Below are 6704 nucleotides of genomic sequence, written 5' to 3' on the forward strand. Positions count from 1 at the left end.
GGCATCTGCTGGTTTCTCCCTGTGATTCTTCTAGTCCTTGTCTGCTGATCGATGTGGTTGTTTACTGCCAGCTGTCATGGGAGAACAGAAAAGGTGGTGGTTTCCATCCCTTTTCTGGAGAAAATTCACTGCCCATTTCAGTCTTACTCTATTCACTGTCTTGCTTTCACATCACTTGTCTTTTCCTCTCACATTCCATTTGCTAGTAAAGAATCTAGTATCCTAAATACAAAGATCCTAGAGAAATTTTATGGACAGCTGTAAATAAATCTATATCTATGCAAGAGGCAGTTGTAACCTTGTGGGTGGCAAGATGGAGAAGAATTGTCCAGTCTTGCAAACAAGAAATGCTATGGCTGTATGATTATGCTGTATGAACTGCTTGCTTTGCAGAGAATGAGAAAAGGGAGAGAGATGAACTTCCCAACCACTGTTAAGTAGTCTTGCCTTGCCTTTAAATAGATTAGAGCTATTGCTTAAGGATGCAACATGCTTTCTCCCTCAGCAGCATCTGCTTCGTATCCAGAGCCACTACTGTGGCAATTAGCTAGATATAAATTATGTGGAGGAACAGCTGAAGAAGATCAAGTCAGTGAAATGGTTTTCCTGAGGGGCTCAATGACAGCAGGATTAACGCCTGTCTAAAGGGTTCCCAGTGAGATTACTGGCTCCTCTCACTATAGTCTCTTATCAGGCATCATTAAAACACTGCTCAGTTTGTCAGAACAGGGAAGTATTTCTCTTAGTGCTGCTGTGTGCCCAGAGCCAGTGGGAACTTGTGGGACTGGCTGGGAAAGGGCTTTTCACAGGACTTTGAACTAAGGAGTAATAAAAATGTTGCAGGGCTGTTATCACAGCAAAGACAGAATCAAAGTAGTGGTTCTTTGCTGAAGAGCCTCCCTCTGGATGGGGCTTCCCAGAAATCCTACTCCAGAGCTATAACTACAAACATGCATGGGTAAAAAGGAATGGTGTGGCTGGCCTCGAATTCTATGATGTCTGCCTGGAGGGCAGGGTTAGAGGACACTTGGATGGTGAAAGAATTGTTTAACCACCTCTCGCTGCAGGATGATAGCTAGGTTTTGCAGTGAGGAACTAGGTGTGCTGGAGAAGGTAGAAACAGTATTTTTATCATCAAGAGTTCATCTCTTTTGTGAGATCAGGAAACAAATTCAAAAGTTGATAAGAGGGTAGAAGCTGTGCTGTAGAGCAATGCATTTCTACTAATCTCCCAATAGAAAAAGCATCATCTGTGATTTGTTTCCCTGCCTGTTTTCTGCTAAATTGAAAGTTCTTGCTACACATTTGCTATGCTACCATCCTCCACTTGAATGCAGTGGAGCTGAGCAGGCTGTCCTGGCTTGAAACGTGCCACTGAAGCCAGATCATGGCTGAGAGGAGAGGGGGCAGCTGAGAGGTGCCTGGATGTGAGGAGACAGCTCGGGGCAGGAGTGCTGTGGGAGCCCATCCTTAGCAGCTGTGACAGCTCTGAAATGGTTAGCGACAACATTACAGATGCTCTGACACTCGCCTGCCTTTTAATCAGTGCTCTGTAACTTTTATCTCTGCCTGGCTGAGCACCTTCTCTCCTCCCATCCCTGCTGAGCTGACAGCGTTATCCTTAGCAGGTCTGCTGGGCTCCTCTTGGGGCTGGGGCCACGTTCTGTGTCTTTCAGAGATGCTGACTCACTCAGAAGAGGAGTAAGGAGGAGGTTTGCAGCATTGCTCCTATCTGAGCCCAGGGAAGCTCACAAGATTCACCCAGTGGAAAATGCTGCTGCTGTCTGCCTGTCAGAGGACATGCCCCAAAGTGGCAAGATCATTTGGGTGCTCCTCTGCCACAAGCTTCTGCAGTTGAAAGCTTCCTAGGTGAGTTGTGGTCTGCCAGAGATGGTGTCTGGTGTGTCCACCTGGAGCAAGCCTACTCCCAAGCCAGTGTTGGTGTCCTAGAATATCCTGGGAATTCCATCCAGCTCTAGGGGAAGGAAATGCTGTCTGCAGGCTTGTTCTTCATCCCGTGTCTGTGCCATACTATGCTGGCAGCAGCTCTTCTTATCTGAGTGCCTGCTGTATGAAGATGGTGGAAGGCTGAGAAGCAAAGGAGGGGCTGCAGGGCCCTCCGCTATGCACAGGGGGGCAAGGACAGCAGGATCAGTGGTGCTGGTTCAGCTGAGAGCAGGGCATGACTAACAGGGGAGTTGCCTGCCTGCTCCTGACTCAGTGGCAGCTGCCCCTGGGGAAATGCATTACAATGGGGAACTGGAAGAGACCCAGCACTGACCTCAGAGGCAATCTATCTGACCTGCTGTCAGCCACAGAAAGGCAGGGAGAGGCAGAGGGTCTCCAGGTAACTGCTAGTAAACAGGCTTTCATGGACAGAGGAATCAATGTTTTTCCAGCCTTTAAAATTAGAGGAAGGAATGAGACGCTTTGCAAGCAGCAGCATGTAAGGAACTTCGTGCAGAGGAAGAGACAGGAAAAGTCCATCTCCATTATGTACTGTGTATGGGTAAGTGTGGTCTGAGGAGTCTATCTATGACTGCTCCCTGGTGCCTCGCCATCCTCTTCAGCCAATTTCATCTGTGACCTCGGTTGGTGACAGCTACAGTTCTGGCCCTGCCTGATCTCAATTAACTTCCCTCTGGGCACGCTGCAGTTCAAGACAGCATGATTCACGCTTAAGTCAAGGAGTTATTCACTAAAAGGTAAAAATGTTAAGACTTTTGTTAGCTTTATGTACATCAAGGCCAGCCTCACACCAGCTAAGCAGCCTGGATTCCATAGAGGTAGCATTTGCCTAAGGTTGATTGATGTCTAAACCTCTGCTTTGCCTTTCTGTGCATTTAAATAATACCGCCCTAAAGCAGCAGAAAATAAAGTTTGTATTTTCTCCTCCTTTTAAATTCAAGAGATCTTAATAATGACATCTCTGCTTGTCCTTGGTAGCTGGTGTTGCCTTGCCTTTTGCCCTGCCCTGTTTGCATGAGCAGCATCTCTAACTGAAGAAGACATTGGACAAAAGAACGTCAAGACCCCCAGCAACAATTAAAAAATTCATTAAGCTACAATAGGCCAGTCATCACTGGGTAATTATTAAGCTGTAAGAATTGCTAATAGTCTTATTAGCATTGAACAATTATGCAAATAATGGAAACACACCATAAAATAAAATTACCTCCTTTTTTTTTTTTTTTTTTTAGTCAATAATGAGATTTAAAATCGAAGGCAATGCTTGCAGATTTGCTCTCTCCAGAGTTTATTGGGGATGTCTTTGGAGAGGAGTGAGACCGCTAATGGCACTTTGCACATGGTGAGTAGCACAGTTTGAACCACATCTATAGCCACGGCACCAGACTATGTCCCCTGCTCTGCACCGACGTGGGCAGCACAGCAGCAGCCTGAGCACACACAGGGGCCAAGGGCATGTGGTGGTCTCTGAGCTAGAGCAGAACTGGAGAGAAAGTCTGAATCTTGCATTCTCACAGGCTTTCTTCAGCATGTCTGGCTTTGTGCCACCTGCTCTCCCCCAGATAAAATGTAGGACTTCAGGTTTGGTCTGGGTAGAAGTAAGGCAGTTGGTAGCTTTTCACACCAATCAAGAGCAAAAGTGGAAATTCTTAGCCTTTAACATTATTTTCTTTCAAGGGTTTAAGCCCCAGCTGGAAACCTGAGGGAAGAGCTGCCCTCTCTTCCTGGTAAGGAAGCAGGAAGATGGATTTCAGAGTTCAGCTCTAAGCAGAATGCAGAAAACGTGGCTTTGTTTTCCAGTGAAGTAAGTATAAAGCTTTGTTTGCCCACACCTTTGTGAAATGGAGGCTTCGTTTACTTGTGTCCCGCAAGGAGCCTGAAAGAGGCAAAGGGCTTCTTTGCTAAGAGTGATTAACACTGTTAATCACTAACAAATATTATCGTGTTTCCGGGCTTTAAATTCTGCTCAGCTGATAAAACACAGCATTTCAAAGTGGCCAAGCCAGCTCCTGCTCCAGGGCGGGTCCTGCTCCCATGGTGATGCCATGAGATACGGTTCACTTCACGCAATCTCAGGATCCAAAGAGGTTTTGATCAGCAAAACATACCTTTACTTTCACTTTCTGATAAGAGCAGTGAAGTTTGTGGCTCTTGGAGAATTGCATTTTGCCATGGCTGTGTGAGGGTCACAGATCACCACTGGCCATTTCAGCTTTCTCTGAAGAGGAGGGAAGGTCACCTTCTGACAAGCACCATCCCTGTTTGTCTGGGCACTGCTTTCAATTCTCTGAGCTTCTCTGCTGCCCTACAAAACAGTTATATCTCTCCAGTTTTCCTTCTCACCTGATGGGAAGGATGCAGCAGGTGGATAGTTTCCCATCCTTGCTGCTCGGCAATGACTTTCTGAGATGGATCTCTTGCCTGTCCCTCACCTCTGTGTGCTGGGGACAGGAAAGCCAACAGACCACATTGCCAGTAATGGTTTATAAGAGACAGAGACTTGGTGATAGTAGTTTGGGGTTTTATTTAAGTCAGGCATTGTGTTACACTCGGGTGCCAGGACACACTTTGCCCTGATGCTTTGTTTTTGATGCTGTGAGGATTTAGGATAATGGATATACCATTTACAAGCTTCTCAGTAGCACATGTTGTGGTGAGCTTTACCGAAGTGCCCTTCCCTGCAACTTCACATTTCACTTTCATCTTCTTTCAGTGGAAATTCGTGCTCAGACTTGAAATTTTTAATAACTTTCTTCTCCTGCTGCACAGGTCAAGCTAGCCGGGCTCCACAGAGAGGCAGTATCATGCACAAGCATTTCTATGTTAGTAGCTGTGAAATTGGAGGAGCTTCCTTTCCTTTGGTTTGGGCTTCTCTTGTCTCTGTGGAGTCAGCCTGGCTGCCTTCTGGGAAGAGAGAGCTGATGAGGCATGTTACTGATGAGACGTGCGCTTTTTCCTTCTTGTTTTGAATCCCTCGATTTAATGTAAGCCATTGGCAGGGGAATGTACCAAAGCTCTTGGCTACAGCACATACTTCCTATTGTTGAGAGCGAACAGCCCTGTGTACAGCCTGCAGCAAAATTATGAAGTAGCTCAATTTGATCTACTGATTTCCCACAATAGTTAAAAGATGTGCTTTGTCAGTCCATGACGTTGTGTGCACAAAGAAAAGATGTGTCGGTTGAGGCCCCGTGCTGTCTGACATGAAGAATCAACCCTTCCCTTCTTCCTCGGGTCCTCAAAGTAACAAATGTTGGCTTGTTTTTCATTGGGCTTTAGGGTTGTTCTTGTTGTATATTAAACTCCTTCTCCACTAATGGTAAAACCCAGGATACTGCATATGGGAGCCAGGATAAATTTAAGAGGTGGTGTCAGAGAGTGATCCCCACTAGTCAGAATGACTGTCAAGAAGCACTCAGCATTTCTCTGCTGTAGTTCAGTATCTAGGAAGAGAACTGAAAAGGAGCGAGAGGGAAGGAAAAATGTCTGAAAATACAGAAGAATAAAACACTCCTTAGCTGTGACCTACTGTGCTCCAAGAGCTTCTGAACACACCATGGGAGGCACGAAGGTAAGGTGCACAAAATGGAGATAAGGACATGTAAGGGACCTCCAAGCATGTAAAAAGGAAGAACACAATCCAGAGTAAACGTCTGTAAGCTTCATTCTGCAAGGGATGTCCTGTGAGAACAGCAGTTTCTGGTAATAGTTAAGCAGCTGTAAGACAGTTCTGCTCCTGTCCTCCCCAGTTCCTCTCTCTAGTGGTTGTTAGTTTACCTGTTGGTGCATTAAGGACTCATCATAGCTATAAACTCCTGCAGAGCTCTCCTTAATCACCAACTAAGAACGCCACACAAGTCGCTGATGTCTGTATTTTGAAAAGCCATTACTGGGGCAGTAGTAATACTATTACTGCTTTAGCTAACTTGTTCAGCAATGTTATTTTAATCACCTTAGTGTAACCTGCTCCTTTTGGTATAGCAAGGCCTGTGTCTCCAGCCTTGCTCTCTTGGGATGCACAGCTTGATGCCAATGACTAACAGATTCTACTTCTGGTGTCTGCAAGCCTGGATGCCTTTCTGATAGGTTTTGCCTCGGTCAAACACAGATGACCAGGCTCAGTATGGGGAGGAGTGAGGTGACATATAGGGGCCTGTGACATACAGAAAACAGCAGCTGCTCTCATAGTCCTGCCTGGCTTTCCGCTCCATGGATCTGTGTCCCCTGTCACCCAGCCCCAGCTGCCCCTTCCCAAAGTGCAAGGTAATGAGAAGGCACTGACCACATCGACTCATTAAGCTGGGTTTGTTAGAAGACAGATTGTCATGTTAAACAAATATATTAAAAAAGAAAAGAAAAGAAAAACAGATATCGTTCCCTGTGCTGTGCCCCATCTGGGCCATTAAATCTGAAAGGGGCAACTACAGCTGTGTCAAAGCTAGGCTCAGAAGCTGATTTCCACCACTGATTGGCAACAACTGCATTTCCAAACATCAATTTTGTCTCTTCATTTCCCAGTGCTGCTCTATTTAGATTGCAAGCACAGCAGGGGGACGCATACTGCTAAGCAAAAACAATATTTGGGACTTCAAACAAGAGAAACCCCCCAAACGCATTTCCTGAACCCATCACCTCTTTTTTTATTTCTCACAAGGCCCCTTCACTGAGTGACCCGATGACAGGGGATAGGAAGGACCCATCTGCCCGTCGTCAGCCAGTTTGCTTTTCATGAAGTT

This window comes from Excalfactoria chinensis, chromosome 14 (assembly GCF_039878825.1).
Source record: "Excalfactoria chinensis isolate bCotChi1 chromosome 14, bCotChi1.hap2, whole genome shotgun sequence".
NCBI classification, from domain to species: Eukaryota; Metazoa; Chordata; class Aves; order Galliformes; family Phasianidae; genus Excalfactoria; species Excalfactoria chinensis.